We start from the raw sequence: 17,682 nt of genomic DNA on the forward strand, positions 1-17,682 counted from the left end.
GGCCACATTCTGACTATCCCCAAGGGTAGCCCCCATTCCCCATAGGCTAATGTCCTACATGACTTTCTTGCCTATTGGTCGGTCCTGTGACCCTTCCCACTTGCATTTTAGGCCCCTCTCACTCGGTCATTCTGCCCTAACTAGGCTGGCTTCTGGACCCTTGAAACCAGCAGGCTGGATCACTTCCCTCTCCTGTTCTCACCCCTTGACATCATCCTTATCCTTGATCGTGTGTCTCTCTCAGCCACGCTTCTAACGGTTCTCAACCTCCCTAGTGCTGCAACTCTTTCACCCAGTTCCTTACATCGTGATGACCCCAGCCCAACAATTATGTCATCGCTACTCCATAACCGTCATTCCACTACTGTTAGGAATCATATTCTAAGTATCAGATATGCAGGATATTTGAAAATGCAACCCCAAAGAGGTCGAGACCCACAGGTTGAAAACCATTATAATATCTAAAGGAACGCCCTTTTTCCTGTAGGATCCACCCAGAGTACCTAGATAAAGTCCTCTAACTGGTTGAAGTGCATGTGTGAGTTTCCTGACTGTCACAGTGGCTCCGTAAAGAGGGGAGCTGCCATCTTCTCCTTTTACAGGTAAGAAGGCTGAGCTCGGGGAAGAAAAGTGACCAGAAAACACACAACTCACAGTCGCTAAGCCCAGGCTGCCTTCTTGTCTCTATTTGCTACCCTGGGACTGGAGACTTGGGATTCTTGGCATTGTGGGTAGCAGCTGGGACTGTCGGAGAGACTGAGAGACTGGCTGAGAGAACATAGTGGCCCAGTGTGTGTTCAAGACAGCAAGGGCGTCCAGGAGGAACTGCTCTGAGAGGCCAGGGGAGAGCTAGGAAAGAAAGAAACTCCAGGGGAACACGTGTGCACACATACTCACACATTTATACATGCACACACACATACATAAACGTATACACACATGTAGACATATGCACATAACACACACACATGTGCACACATACACATTTATACATATACACACATACATAAACATATATACATATGCAGTGTATGCACATAACACACACACGCACACACACACATGTACTAGTGCATGGGGCAGGGGAGGGGAGAGAGGGAGGGGAGAACCCTCTGTTCCCTCAAGTACACTGCACATGTTCCTTCCTCCCTCAGGAGACTTGCCAGTCACCCAGGCCTGGGCTTTCTCTATCCCGCCCCTTAGGACTAATGGTGTAAGGATGGGTGGGGTGGACAGGTGTGTGGATGAGGTGGGGGGGGTCCTCTCTGACTTGCTAGGAGTGACCCCATAGCAGTCCTGCTCTGAGCCCAGACTCTCTCCCTGATCTAATTAGCATCGGGGAGAATTAAAGCACACAACCCTGAAGTGAGCCAGCTCCCCTGAGGGCATTCCAGAACTAATACTGATTAAATATGAAACGGCCTCTCTCCTCCCAGCCCAGAGTCTATGAAGCCAGAACCAGAGCTGGGAGTGTAATTGCTAGCTCTGATTATGCAAGGTGCGCTCTCAAACAAGGAGAGGGAAGGAAGGGAGACAGACCAGACGGGAGAGTGGAAAAGGAAAAGGGAGGGGAAAGAAGGGGATGGGAGGAAGAGAGGGAAGGGAGGAAGAGGGACAATGGAGGAGGAAGCAGGAGGGGAACAGGAGGGGGAAGAAAGATGCTTAGGAGGGAGACGAATGGGAGAAGAGGGTAAAGGGGACAGAGGGGGTCAGGGGGCAAGGAAGGGTGTGAGAGGGCAGGAACCTTAGATGAAGCCCGCTTTTCCCCATCTCCCCAGGAGCCTCAGTTCCTTCTGCTTAGGGGAAAGAGACACAGAGACCCTCCTGATTTCCTCCATGACCATCTTGTCCATTTTTCCCCAGGTGAGTTGTTGTGCACCTACTGTGTGCTGGGCATAAAGTGGCTTTAGGTTGAGAAATAAACAAGCCAAACAAGGTGCTCACAAGACCCAGGGAATACACAGGTTATCCAGTTCTTCAGGAAAAAAGTCTCCCCCCACCATACACACACACTCCAGAACAGTCCACCTCAGGCTGGCACCACACATATAGAAGCCAGGAGCAGAGGAGCCCAAGCAGGTAGAGCTGCAGGGTTCAGGGAGAGCTTCAGGGCCTCGGCAGGGCAGGGCAGCAGGCAGGCAGGCAGGCAGGCAGGCAGGCATTCCTTCTGCTTAGAGTGCTTGCCCTCTCACACCCCCATGACTCCCTCTTTCACCTGCTTTAAGTCTTTGCAAAGACATCACCATTAACTATCCCTGATACCTCCATGTCTTCTTATGCTTTTTGCCCAGTTACAAACAGGTTAACATCTGATCTGTCTGCACCCTGTCACCCTCCAGGGAGGCTCAGCTCACCCAGCCTAGATCCTGTCCTTTCTACTGTTGTCTCGTTCTGTCCCCAGCACTTGGCATTAAGCAGGGGCTTATTAAATATCTATCGGGCACATGAAGAATGGATGCATGAATGAATGAATGCACAGACCATCCTTGGGGCAAATAGAACTACCACAGACTTGAGATGAGAGATAGATTTTGTCATATGACAGGAAGGAGCAAGAGGTGAGGAGGTCCCTCCTTGACTCTGATGAGAGAGGTAGGTGGTACGGAAGTTGCTACCTGGGAACAGCGAAGGAATGAGACAGCATTCGGTCATGGTACCCCAGGGAGATGAACGGGACTGAGGCATCAACAGTTCAAACCCCTCCAGATTGCTGGTCTACAGGAAGAGCGGCACAGAGCAGCTTCAGGGCACACAGGGATTCAGTCTTGTTAGGCTTTGGGGGAGGAAGGTCTGGCCACTGGGCACAAGGCCTGCTGTCAGCCACAGGATAAGGACTAAACTGGAACATGGCAGCCAGAGAGATAAGAATGATACATTAGACCTCAGAGAAAGACAAGAGGATCTGCCGTCCATCACCAAAGCCTCCTTTCTTTCCATCAGACCCAGAAGGGACAGAGGATGCATGTCAGCATGACTGGCTGCCACCTCACCCAGTGTGGGTCTGCCCACCTGGCTGGCATCACCCTGGCTGGTTTGTGTGGAACAGGACGCAGTCCTGTGGGCAGCCAGCCTTGAGTCTATCTCGTCCAAGTGACAGGCCTAGGCATAGGAGGAGGCTCAGCCCCAGACAGAGGGCTCTGGTTTCTATGGAAACCAGTGGCTGCACAAGACTGGTCCTGAGTAGCATCCCCTGCCAGGATTCAGTATTTATGGATCTGTCCACCTGAGCTGGGGTGGTCTCAGTCCCTGTATGCTTCCTGTTCCTCTGAGTTTGTAATGCCCTCGGAAGTTGACTCCACTCCTGTGGACTGCCTTCCTCTCCGTTCAGAACATGAGCAGAAATAAGCCCTTCCTTCGTAAAGTGGCTTTTGTCTGGCATTTGGTCACAGCAGCGAGACAATTAACTGTTTAGCAGCATCTCAACCTCTCTCAGGAGACAGCTGAGGCACGTGGAGGGCGAGGGGATCTCACGCTCCCAGCTACAGCTTCCCCTAGTTCCCCAAGCCCCAAACTTTGGCTAAACCTTTAGGTGGGTTGCCGATCTTTGGGAGACCTCAGCTATCCCCTATCTCCAACCAGGCATGTGGCCCCTGTTGGTCATGTCTGCATAGCCCAGAGTCTTTTGGCTTCCTAAGGAGCAGCCATGTTCAGGGACCCAGGAGACACAAACCACCTCACCAAGTGCCCCCAGCTCCACCTTGCCCATCCTACAGACTGTTCACCTTGGCAGTGAAAGGTGTGGGCAGTGCTGTCTGCATGATCAACAGAGAGTATTTTTGGTACCCACAGGGTGATGACAATGGGGAAGCAGGGTCAGGGCACCTAGATCTCTGCAGGTCACCTCAGTGTGTAGTTACTGTCCCCAACACTCTGGGAGGCACTGGGTGTGTATGTGGGAGGCAATATGAGCACCCTGAGTCTAGGATATTTCCTCTGTAAGGAACTAGCTGGTGGTGGATCCAACCCTTCTCAGCCTATGCCCAGACCTGGGTCAGAGCCTGATAGGGGCCCACAGGCCATCAGACTCAATAGTACAAGCTATGAATCAAGCTAACAGAGTGTTAAATTAAGTAAGCTCTACCCTCCTGCCCCAGGGACGCCCAGAGCTCTCTAGTGGAATGTGAGGAATAGAGAGAGCTGGCGCTGAGCCTTCCCTCTTCCTGGGTCCTGACTTCTGACCTGGGGCAGCCTCCTTCATCCTGGCTCTCTCCACTCAGCTCAACCACAGTCACACACAATGAGAAACCCCCAACCTGCAGGTCCATGTTCTGTCTCTACCTCATTCCAGCTGTGCATCTGGGAACTGAGGAGGTCCTGTGGGACCAGCAGCAGGCTGGGCACACAGACAGAAATTCCAGAGCGAGGTCCCTGAATCACAGGTCTAAGCAGGTCCTGGGTTCAGGTCTAAGTACATAGGGGGTAAATGAGTCCCAGAAATGTAGCAGGGCTGATCTGAGACAGGAGGCGAGGAGATGAGAGGAGCAGAGATCACCCAGGTCTGAGCTGGGTAGGGAAAACTCCAGAGGGCGAAGAAAAACGACTGGCCGCAAAGACGAGCCCACAGGCGCCCATCTGGAGTGCTAGGGTAATGCAGAGATGGGAGTGGAGCCAAGGGGCAGGCTGATGGCAAGATAAAGGTTTTGCACTTGTCCAGAGGGGAGGCTGTGGCCATTCAGAGGGCAGCAGCTACAGAAGTACCTAACCAAAGGCCCAGGAGGCAGCACAACCCATCAGCTCAGCTCTGTGCAGTCTACAGTCAGGACACACCAGGCATATTGGGATCCCAGAGAGCTAGATCACAGGCACATGGGTAATGGTGAGCCCACAGACAGGATCGGACTGCATAGGGAAAGGGGGTGCACAGGCACTGGGGCAAAGTGGGGGTCTGCAGAGTTGGTCCGTTCCTGCCACGGGGGTTGAAGAACAAGAGGCAGAGACAGGCTTGGCTGCTCTCACCTTCCACAAGTGCCTGCCACTTGTGATAAATCAGACTGGTGCCCCTTCCTTTCCTGGGGAAGGGGCAGTCTTAGAGGGCCACTGGAGGTCTCCTTTCCAACTCTGAGTGTGACTTTGGCAAGTGCTATAATAGCTATCCACATCCAGTCACTTTTGTGGGAATGCGGAGATAGAGGGAGGGCCCTGATTCAGGCAGGAGGTCAGAGCCCCCTCTTGGAAGGTCAGTGGTTGACGATAGCCTTGAAAGTGGACCATCTCAGTGGGCAAAAGCAGGGCCCAGTTGGGAGGACGAGACTTGGAGAAGACAGAGGTCACACCTCCGGAACGCCACTGGGGACTGGTTCTCAGAACAAATTGCAAAGTGGGAAGATTGGAATGAGAAGGGGGGACTTGGAGAGGTATCGAGGCAAAGATGGGGGTGGGGGTGGGGGGGTGGGGGGGTGGGGGGGTGGGGATCTGAATGGAAAGGGCCGGAAAGGAAAGCACCCACAGAGCCTGTGGCTGGGCTAATGTCACTGACTGACGACTGAGGGACGGGTTTAGGATGTGATCTCAAAATCCATAGCCTTGGGCTTCCAGGGAGCTCGGGTAAGAATAACAATATCTAAGGTAATTCCTTAAAGCTTCAGATTCTAGCGGAATCTTAGAATAATTGAATCATTGACTCTCAGTTCCCGGGTTTATAAATGACATCAATTTTGAATCTCAGATTGCTCAAAGGTGTTACAACCCAGCCTGCTCTCCCTCCCTCCCCGAGACTTAACAATACACCCCTTGCTTACTCCTCTGCACATCTCCATGACAACCCCAAGAAGTAGGGATGATCAGTCTTGCCTGATTTTCCAGATGAAGAAACTGAGTTTCCGTGAAGGCAAATGAGCTGCTGAGGTCATACACCCCTCAGGCCTGAAAGCCTGGACCCCGCCCAGGTCTCTCAGAGTCCCTGCAGAGCACTCACCTGTCCTGTGCATGCACCCCCAAAGATGGGGGGGCTCGTCACCCCTCCCCAGAGCCACCTATCTGTCTCGACTTTGGACACATCTCTCCTGCACAAAGCATACACCCATTAGTTCCAAGTAAACCTTGGGAGATACCTCAAAAGCCAGGCCTTCCACTGGCCCACTGTGGCTTTCCCACTGAGGTGGAGCAGAGATTGCGCCAGAAAACCCTAGAGTAAGATGGGTGAGGGTAGGTATTGACGGAGGGAAGCAGCCTGAAGCATCAGGACCAGGCCTCTGGAAGAATGAGAACAAGCTCACATCAGGCAGTGGGGGGTGGGGGGAGTAACTAACTCGGATATACAATCCCCACAGTCAGAATTACGGGGCCTAATGAGACTGGAGTCCTAAGTGCTGAGTCTTTAATTTCTTGGCTCTTTGCCCTGAAAACTTATTCCACAAAATGCGCCTGGGCCATCCATCCTCCCAGATGGCTTTTAAAGTGAAGCTGTTTGTTACAGGGAACAAGAAACAGGGAAGGAGGAGCAGTTGGAACTGAGCAGCCCCTCCACCCTCATCCCAGGTGACAGCAACAGGTCGGGGTGACAAGATGGAGGGCCCGCAGGGAGAGAAGTGTCCCTAAAAAGCTCAGCCTCCAAGACGGGAAGGCACAACTCAGAACCAGGATTCTCATGACAGTCAGAGGCCTTATATCAGGCTGTTGGCTGCTGAGGTCAGAGACTCAGGAAGCTAGGCATCTAGATGTTCTCATGTCTCTCCATCAATAATTTGTTTATTTCCTTATTTAACTTGCTCAGACTCCTGTTCTCAGCAGCTCTGAGTGTGAAGTGGCAGAGAGCCACTTTGAAGGTGAGTTGGCAGTTTCTCACGGAGTTAATCATAGTCTTACCAAACAATCCAGCAGCCAGGTCCCCCAAGTGTGTATGTCCCACCCAAGTGCTGTGAATGGTTCTGAGCCTCAAAGAACCTGCACATGGATGCTGGTGTGGGCTCCATTCAGAATTTGCTAAGAGGAGAAAACAACCCAAGAATGCAATAGGTGAATGGAGAAATTGTGGTATGCCCACCCACTGGAATATTATAATCAGAAGGAGTGAGCCAGCAAGTTAGCAAAAGTGGATTGACTCCCACGTGACTATGTGAAGCGAAAGGAGGCCTTTTGCAAACATTATATTTCTGTGGAATTCAGAAAGAAGGTGAAACCATTGATGTTGAATGGACCAGTGGTTGCCAGGTACATGGGAAGTAGGAAGGTTGAAGAGGGGTTACTCTACAAAAGTCTGCATAGCAAAACTACTGCATAAACCACAATGGTGGGTGAATGGTGTCATGCATTTGTTAAAATCCTTGGAATTTTCCAGAAGAAAAAAAAGAACCTTAATATGGGTATACATATAGATTAAAAATACGATCAATATCAAAGGTCCCCAAGAGGAATGTATGCTGGTAGTGACTCTGAGCTGAGAGGACTGGAAAGCAGCAGTGCCCTGGTACCTGAGAGCACATCTGGCAAACCTTGGTTCAAACACCATTTTCCAATAGGAACTATGAGATGTTAGGATGAGGCTGGACGTTCCCAAGGTAAGCTGGGTATCACAGGTGAACGTAGCAGTCTCACAAAAGCAGGGAGACACAGGAGTGACCTGTTCACCTCTGATCACAAACTTATGAGCCCTGTTTTCATTTGTGGGGTGCCTTTGGAATCACTGCACTGCACACCCAGAATAACAATGAAGTGCATGGGGGTAAGGGAGAAGGGAGGACTATTTGCTCTCTGCTGGTGTGGGAAGTCCCAGATGAGCAAGAACAGAAGGCTAGAAGGATCCATGCGGTCAATGATGGATTAGTGGACACATCTGTGGTTAGCTGAGCACGGATGTGAATGCTTGTCTACATACAGAAACACCTGCATGAGTACATGAAGAGGTTAGTGTCTCACTCTGTGAGCTGAGGGGACCTGAAAGCTAAGAGTAGCTAAGAGCAGAGCTGGTACTCAAACCTTGATGCAAATACCATTTTCCAATAGGAAATATGAGGTGCTAAGATGGGGCTGGGCATCCCCAGGGTGAGCATCCTATAATGTCAGGAGACAAGGATATGCAGCCCCCAGTAAATAAAAATCACAATGGTGAGGCTGCCACACCAAAAGTGAACTAAACAAGAGAGCTCTCGCTGGCCAAGCCTGAAATGATTTAAACAACAAAGTACCATCCGAAGCCCGGAGTAAAGATTCAATACTCAAGTGACTTCTGGATAGACAGGAAGTAGATAGAAGATACATGATATACCAATTGATAGATGACTGATAGAAGGCAGATGATTAACAGAAGCTATGTTTGATACATGGATAGGTAGACAGAAGATAGATGATGGATAGATAGATAGATAGATAGATAGATAGATAGATAGATATGTAGACAGACAGATTGATCAATCAATCAATAGACAGATGATAGATAGATAGACAGACAGATAGATAGATATGCAGACAGACAGATTGATCAATCAAACAATAGACAGATGATAGATACAAACATACATACATACATACATACACAAACATTACACAGATAGATGGGTGGATACATACATACATACATACATATACATATTAACACATACACAGATGGATAGATACACACACATACATGCATACATACACACACATACATATCCATACACCGATGGGTGTATGGATAGATTACACATACACAGATAGGTGGGTAGATAGATAGATAGATAGATAGGTAGGTAGGTAGATAGATAGGTAGATAGATAGACACACATACATACACAGATAGATGAATGGATGAATAGATAGATAATCTTGCTTACAAAAGCACTTCTAATGACCCGTGCAGACTCTGAAATGTCCCCTCCATCATTCCTGATGCAGATGCCTGTGTCTTCTCCTCAGTGCCACCTCTGTTCATGCAGGGGGCTCCTGGGCTGTGCTAACCTTCCCTGGTTTCTCCACCGCTTCTCTCCTGACTTCTACTCGGACAATCTCTTCATTCCTGCTCCCTGCTTGGGATTTTCCCCCTTCATATTCTGGTGTCTTTGGGTGACAGCTCAGGTCACTGATCTGAGACGTGCCTTCTTTTCTAATGTGGGCTTTAGTATTCCACATGTCCCCTAAGAATCACTTTAGCAACTCTCTACTAATTTTGATGTGTTGTTCTCATTTTCTTTCTGTTGGAAATACTTTTTAATTCCCCCTTTGATTTACTCAGTAACACATGGGTAATTTAGACGCCTGCTGCTTAAGTTTCTAAACATGTTGAAATTTGTTTTTTTAGAGATCTTTCTCTTAGTGATTTATAATTCCATTCTGCCATAGTCAGATCCTTTCTCCAAGTTGACTTTTTTTAGACTCGTTGAGATATGGTCCATCTTGTCTACACTGAGCTCTGCCACTGAGAGGAATGTTCCATAAATGTCAAACTGATGGTGCTGAGGGCTGAGCCTCCTTCATCCTGTATGATATTTGCAATGGTCAGTGTTAACTGCTGCCTTGGCAGAAGCTAGAATCATCTGGGAGAGAAAAGTTTGGACTTTTTATGTAGGGCGTTATCTTGGTTACCTTAAGAGAGATGGGAAGACCTGCCCACTATGGGTGGAGTCATTCCCTGGCTAGGATTCTGGATTGCATAGAAGGGTTCTGACATGCATACATTGCTCTCTGTTCCTGGTGATGGATGCTATGTGGCTATCATACACAGATGAATGGATAGATATATAGATGGATAGATGGATGGACAGACAGGTATACAGACAGACAGGTAGATTACATTGCTTACAGAAGCACTTCTAATGATCTGTGCAGGTCAATATTAGCACATCTAACGATTTGCTTCAGGTTCCTGATGTCTTGGCATCTCTGCCATGGTGGTCTGTCTGTATTGAACTGTAAGTCAACATAGGCCCTTTCTCCTGTAAGATGCTCTGTTCGGGTATTTTAAGACAGCAACATCTCGGTTGCAGGGCTTCCCTCTCACTTGTTCCACCGGTGACTGAGGGAGGGGTGTTCCCATCTCCTGTGGTAAGTGTGGTTTTGTGTATTTCTTCTCTCAGGTCTTAGGTCACTGGGATATGTGTACAGGCAGGATTGTGATATCCCTGGACACATTGGCATCATAGTCCTCCCTACCTCAGATGATACTGTTTGCTCTGAAACCGGCTATCCCTGATCAGCTGCACCAGCCTCTCCAGCCGTCGTCACCAGAGATGATGAATTTTACCTTGTTGAGTGTTGGGTGTTTTGTTTTGCTAGCTGCCTATTTGCGGGCTCCGTTCTGGGACACAGCTAAGCTCCTTGGAAGCACTCAGCTCTACTGAAGCTCTGCCTTAAGAATTTCATACTTGAGACAGGAGCAGTCTGGTTCATCTTTCCCTTCCACGGATTCAGAGTTCTGTCTCCACACAGCGCTCTTCTCTGGTGCTGTGGGCTGAGGATTCCAGATATCTTGGTCTCCTGAAATGTCAGCTTTGTCAGCCGACCTCCAGGCCTTGCTGGGCTTGGAGAGCAGTGTTCTTCCCAGCCCCATGGACTGGAAATTTTGGGCTGCATGCCAGGGCAGCTGTGGGTGCACTTCATTTGTTCCCCATCTCTCTTCACTGCCTGATGTCCCGTCTTTGTAAAGTGCTATATTATATACCATCAGCCTCCATCCTCACGAGTCCCTCATCCAAGAATAAGAAAAGCTGTGGGAGACTCTGGAGGCTAGCCCAGCTACAGATCTGGAGGCTAGCCCAGCTACAGACCTGTCACTGCATTCCTTGAAGTTTCAGATCTGAAAACATCTAGACCTAGCTCAAGATACATGGAATTCCCTTCCTCCCTCGCCAGGTCCTCCTTCCCTGTGCACCCCAAGATCTCAGTGCCTGTGGAGGACCCTGGAAGCAAGCTCTTGCAGGTATCCAGGGGAAAGACATCTGTCTATTAAATGTGGTGGTAACTGAGACAGGGTCTAGAATCAGCTGAGAGACAGGCCTCTGGCACACCTTGCTTATATTAATTGATCTGGGAAGATAACGTCTTAACCGTGGGTGGGATCCTGGACTGCATAAATGGAGAAAGTTAGTAGGCAGCCACATGTACTCATTCCCCTGCTGCCTGATTGTGGATGCGATGTCACCAGCTGCTTGGACCTCTGCTGCCTTGACTTCCCCCATGGTGACAGATTGTTCCTTGGAGCTGTGCATTAGTTACTGTCTGTCGCTGTGATGTAACATCATTTTCAAGGCTTATGATTCCAGAGAGATGAGTCGATGATGACGGGAGCAGAGATGTGGCAGCTGGAGCTGGAAGCAGGGCCTCACATCCAAACCAAGAGCAGGAAGCAGAGAACACAAGCTGGAGGCGGGGGGCATAAACTCTTGGAGCCTGCCCCTAATTACTTACTACTTCCAACAAGGCCACACCTCCTAAGCTTCCCCAAACTCTGTGGAGGACATCTTATTCAAACCAGTACTAACAGGTAGGCCCTTTCTTGCTTGGTTGCTTTTGTCCTAGTATCCTGTCACTGACGTAGTTAAAGAAATCAAGACATGAAGGGAAAGTGACTCTCATCCCTGCCGTTCCCTCTCATCAATGAAAGAAAAGCTCTACCGGCTGGCATTCGGGAGCACCAAGCTACATCAGTTACCTCACTGTTTAAGTGGGAAAACTGAGGCTCTGAGGTATAGAAATTTCACCATGTCCTACAGCAAGTTGGGACGTCTAGAACCTGCTTCACTCCCTCTGTGGGATTCCCCACCCAAGAGAGTTCCCAGAAGGCAGTTTTAGGCATGGAACCCCCCTTGCCACACAGTGCAGTGGAGTTAGGGGTGTGACAGGTATTTTTCCCCACTCTGTCCCTAACCCTTCCTCAGTACAGCTCTGTGGGAAGCTGAGGGTCACCTGACACCTCCAGCTACAGAAGTACTTCAAGAAGCTTACCAGTGCACGCAGAGTTGAGCATATGTGTAATCATGGAGATTTTCTTCATTCGTGCAGTTTTGAGCATCCCAGCTTGTCAGGTGGGAGACTAGAGTTCAATTCCCTGGTGGGGAAGCAAAAGGCCTTGTTTGAGGTTGGGGTGGTCCAATCAGGAAAGTGCACGCTCTCCAGTAGGAGAACCTGAAATCCATCCACAGAAGCCAAGGGAAGCCTGAATGTAGAGGCACATGCTGGTTGATCTAGCTGAATCTGTGGGCTCCGGGCCAGTGAGAGATCCTGAATCAAAGTATAAAGTACAGAGAGACTGAGGGGATAGCCATCTAATAGCAGGCCCAACCACAGACCCATCCCATGGGCAAGCACCAATCCCTGGCACTGTTAATGATGCTCTGTTATGCTTGCAGACAGGACCATGGCTGTCCTCTGAGAGGCTTCATCCAGCAGATGACTCAGACAGATGCAGACACCCACAGCCAAGCAGTGGATGGAGCTTGGGGACTCTTATGGAAGAATCAGAGGAAGGATTGTGGGCCCCAAAGGAGGTAGGAACTCCATAGGAAGACCAGCAGAGACAACTAACCTGGATCCTTGGGATTCTCAGAGTCTGACCACCAACCAAAGAACAAACACGGGCTGGACCTAGGCCTCCCCGCACATATGTAGCAGATGTGCAGCTTGGTCTCCATGTGGGATCTGAACAACTGGAGCCAGGGTTATCCCAAAAGTTGTTGCCTATAAATGGGATATATTCTTCCAGCTGCCTTGTCTGGCTCAATGGGAGAGGATGCACTTAGTCTTGCAGAAACTTGAAGTGCCAGGGTGGGAGGATACCCAGGGGACCCCCACGCACTCAGAGAAGAAGGGAGGGGGAGAAGGGGAAAGATTGTGGGAAGGGGTGCCTGGGAGAGGACAGTGAGCAGGATGTAAAGTGAATAAGTAAAAAAAAAAAAAAAGTGCAGAGTGACTGAAGAAGACACCAGGGTTTCCACTGGCACTTACAAAATGTGCCTTTGTACACACACACACACACACACACACACACACACACACACACGCACACACATATGCATACACATATATACATATACACATATATATGTACATACAGGTGTATATATAAACATATATGTACATACATATGCACACATATATATGCACATGTATACATGCACACAAATGCATATACACATGTACACACAGGTATATATACACACACATGTATACATACACTCATGCATACACATACATACACACATATACACACGTGTATACATACATATACACACAGACTGTGAGTTATAAGTAAGAAGAGCAGGTGAGGAGCCCGGGAAGAGCAGGAGAGCCACAGGAGAAGGCAGCCAGCTTCCTCTGGAGACCAGCCCAGCTCCAGGCCTATCATTATGTAACTCCAAGTTTTAGATTTGAAGATTCTGAACTTAGTTGCAGATATATAGAACTTCCTTCCTCCCATGCTCGGGCCTCCTTCCCAGGGCTCCTGGTGGCTTGGTTTAGCTTCTCTGCAGCCTCCAATAACAGCAAGAACTCCATTGACAATGCCTATTGGATCACATAGTAGGGGCTTCATGCCAGCCCAGATGAGTGGCCCGAGATTCTCAGGGGAACAAAAGCCATAGGCTCACTCCTGCTGCTGTGGCTCAGGGCTCTGCCTGCTCCAGGTGCCTTCTTTCTTTACTCCCAGGATCCCATCCCAGGGAAATCTACCCAACCATCCCTCCCCGATGCAGATAAAGCAACAAGAAGCCCTGGGACACATGCATCATCACCCCCCAAAAGGAAAATGAATCTTCCTAGCTGTGACCAGTGGATATCTCCTGCCCCTGCCATGGTAGAGCTCATTGGCAGAGGAACAGGAACAGGTGAGCACTGGAAGACGGTACACTGTGTGGTAAGGGCTGTGCTTGGCGACCTGCTGAGCAGGAACTGAACAGAAGAAGCAGGAGTATAAAGGCCTGAAGCATGGAGGTCTGCTGGTACTGGGGCCCCGGCTTCTCACCTCCTAAGGTGTAAGGAGTATCTGGGACAGAGATAGCCATCAGCTGCCCATCCCAGGCCCTCGCAGTGGACTCCCCTATCTGGGTTCTGGGAGGTGAGGCATCCCACCCACTGCCTGATGTGTGCTTTCCTGGTGCAGACCTGAGCCACTGGGCACTCCCTCCTCTCTTCTCCCCTTGCCTGGCCTTACCTGCAACCTCCTCCATGCCTGTTGATGGTCTTTTAGGGAACTCCACGAACCAACCTTATGTCCTTGTGTTTGGAAGCAGACAGTGTGACCATTAAGACCCTCTTATAAGAGGCCAGGGTGAGGACACCTTCCAGATCTCTGTATGAACAGCACCTCCACCAGGAACAGGCAGAGAGTTTCCTACACTGTCCCTGATAGACTGGCACTTAGGTCTAGAGACAGAGGCAGAATTTTGCTTTGGTGGCAGGTGAGCCCTCTCTCCCATCTGTCCTGGGGTTTCTATTGCTGCAATGAACACCATGACCAAAAAGCAAGTTGGGGAGGAAAGGTTTATTTGGCTTACACTTCCATACTGCTGTTCATCACCAAAGGAAGTCAGGGCATAAAAATGGTCCCCATAGGCTCATAGCGTGGCACTATTAGTAGGCATAGCCTAGTTGGAGTGGGTGTAGCCTTATTGGAGGAAGTGTGTCACTAGAGGTGGGCTTTGGGGTTTCAGATGCTCAAGCCAGGCCCAGTGTCATGTTCTCTTCCTGCTGCCTGCTGTTCTAGTGCCATGTCTGCATGTCAGCATGCTTCCTGACATGATGACAATGGACTGAACCTCTGAACCTGTAAGCCGGCCCCAATTAAATGTTGTCCTTTATAAGAATAGCCTTGGTCATGGTGTCTCTTTACAGCAATAGAATTTTGACTAAAATAGGGCAGGAACCCAGTCAGGGCAGGAACCTGGTACAGAGATAGGAGCTGGTACAGAGACCATGGAGGGATGCTGCTCAGTGGCTTGCTCCTCATGGTTTGCTCTTCATAGTCTGCTTTCTTATAGAACCCAGGACCACCAATCCAGGGACGGCCACACCCACAATGGGCTGGGCTCTCCAACATAACCACTAATTAAGAAAATGCCTTATAGCTGGATCTTATGGAGGCATTTTCTCAATTAAGGTTCCCACCTTTCAGATAACTCTGTGTGTCAAGTTGACATACAACTGGGCAACACAGCACTTATGAACCTAATGACATACAGCCTTTGTCTCCAGAGACCTCTCATGCCTCATGTCTAGAGCCGTGGCAGTCTCCTGCTTTTCTCTTGTATACCCCAAGAGGAAATGTGAACCCCTGTTTGTGCCCAGGGCACCAGGGGTGTTGAATGCTGACTATCCCTCCAGTGTACCCCGAGTCTTTAATCAGCGGGATAGCAAACATGCATGAAGGAAGAAAAGAGTGGACTCCTAAAGTTGTCCCCTGATCTCTAGTGTGTCATGGAATGTGTTTATACCACACCCCACACACAAAATAAATAAGTAAATAAACAAACAAAATGTAGTAAGATAGTTTTAAAAAGTTCAAAATGGATCCCAAAGACCTAGTCTCTTCTTCCATGATTACCTAAGCATGCCAGACCACGGATGGGCTCAGGAAGAATTGGGGTTTTTATAAGTTGACGGATCCTTCTTTTTCTTCTTGCTTTCTGTCTCAGGTGTTTTTCTTATCCTAAGCAGAAGGAGAAATTCATGAGAAGACAGGAGAATAAACAGGATGCTCGAAGCCTGAGCAAAGGTTGGAGACCGTATAATGAGGTGGCAGAATCCTCCCTCTTGAAAGGTCACTTTGTCAGCTCGGTCTGTAGCAAATATCAGTGCTGCACATGTGTTCCGCTGCCTGTTCAAAATGGGAGATGCGGTGGAGGCTGGGAACCCAGCCCAGAGGTGGTTGAAACAGACGGATAAATACCCAAAGGCCCAGAGAGGGAGATATAACATGCCCACGTCGCACAGCCAGGGAGCATGGCTGGAAACTCAGGCCCTCTGCTGCCTGCCTAAACTCCTCTTCCACCTGCTACCCTCAGAGTATTGCTAGAAGCCATCGACTCTAATCCCATTATCACCCAGAGCTTCAGGGTCAGTCTGTGCCTCTCAGTGATGTATAATTAGCAGAGAGACTAAACAGGAAGGAAATAATTGCTGCTGGTCAGTGGTGTGAGCCAGCCATTCTTGGGCACAGCTCTGTGGAAGGCAATTATAGGTAGAAAGACCCTCATTGCAGAAAGGCCAGTTGCTCAAGGGGGCTCAGGAGAGGGCTTGGTTTGGAGAGGACCCAATTTCAATCCCTAGCCCCTGTGTAAAAAGCCAGCTGTGGTTGCATGCCTTTATAATCCCCCCAGGGGAGGCAGACACAGGTAATTCCCCAGGGCTCAGGGACCAGCCAACCTCGCTGAATCGGTGAGGTCCAGGTTCAGGGAGAGACCCTGTCTCCAAAATAGGGTGATAGAAGACACCAATGTCTACCTCTGGTTTCCACTTACATGCCCACATGTGTGCACACACTGACACAAATGCATTTGCAAATAGCCGCACGCGTGCGTACAAGAAGACACCACCTGTTTGCATCCAGGGACTTGGAAGAAGCTTGTGCTCAGAGATGTTCGCTGTGGATGGAAAAGCTGTGAGGCCCCAGTGGTCCGGCAGGATGGTGGGCTGTTACAGAGCTCTTTGACACCTGGTTTCTGAGGAACTGCCTAGAAGCTGAATCCACAGCAAGGCCTAGGCGGCACAACCCCACGGCAGGACCCGCAGCTTGCGCACCCTACAGGGCAGGTGCTAAAACTGGCCAGAGCAGTAGTAGCAGAAAGTGCCAGTCACACAGTTGCTTCAGAGTGCCTGCACACTGGCACATTTAAACCCCAAATAGATATATGTGGGAGCAAAGAGGGTACTCAACAGTATAGCCAGCGCCACAATGCTGAGATTTGAACTCAGGTCCCAACACTCCCTTTTCTACCATGAACCACCAAGGAGGGGGCAGACATGGTCTGGAGCCATCCCAGCGCTGTGTTTGGGTTTCTGCTGAGGCTCTCCTCATTATCCTGGAGGCTTGAAGCCTAGAGCCCCACCCACATAGCTTCAAGCTATCCAAGCCCTTCCATTCTATTGGGTTGCATCTGACCCTCATTAGCATAACACACACAGAGCTTTAGTTGATCACTGTACTTTAGAGTCCATGCCCAGCTGCAGAGATGAGGACAGCCCTGTTGCTGTCTCCTGGCTTTCAAGCTCACCTCAACTACCTGTACAGCTATCACTGTCAGTGAAAAGCCAACCCCAAGGCAGGCGCATCAGGGGATTATTACTTGAGGGCTTGGGGAATAGAGAGCGGGACCAGGGATGTTACTCACCATCCCTGGTTTGGGTTTGGCACATTCTTTGGAATCCATCTGTTTCTGGTACCCTCGTCTGGCCTGGGCAGCTAGGGTTTCCTTTCTCTCTCCAGCCAAAGGACTTTTGGGCAACACAGGCGGGGGTGTGCCCACATTTCCCCCAACTCCCAGAATGTGTAGACATCTTAGATTGCAGCCACCTCTTGTTTGGATAGAGCTAGATGTTCTGATATGAAATGTGGCATGGCAGCTGTGCAGGGGAGTGAGGCTTCCTGGAAGGAGGAGGAGAGACTCGAAGTTGGGAACATTCCACCACAAACCCCACCCGAGCTCAGCCCACTGCGCCTGCCATCCGCCCAGCATCCACACAGACCTTCCATACTGGGACATCCTGACACCAGCCCTCCCCATCCCCCCGGGAGGCTAGCTCCCTGCAGGTCTCAGATTCTGCTTGCCCCTCTCCACA

The 17,682-nt window shown here is 49.7% G+C and overlaps 1 long non-coding RNA gene across 1 annotated transcript; it reads left to right on the forward strand.

The window, feature by feature from the left end:
* The first annotated feature begins 486 nt into the window (after window positions 1-486).
* On the forward strand, window positions 487-12,234 carry Gm831. The gene is made up of 3 exons (XR_001784457.2): window positions 487-602; window positions 1,779-1,863; window positions 9,990-12,234. It is a non-coding gene; the product is annotated as a predicted gene 831 (long non-coding RNA).
* The last annotated feature ends 5,448 nt before the right edge of the window (window positions 12,235-17,682 follow it).

Source organism: Mus musculus, chromosome 4, assembly GCF_000001635.26.
Source record: "Mus musculus strain C57BL/6J chromosome 4, GRCm38.p6 C57BL/6J".
NCBI classification, from domain to species: Eukaryota; Metazoa; Chordata; class Mammalia; order Rodentia; family Muridae; genus Mus; species Mus musculus.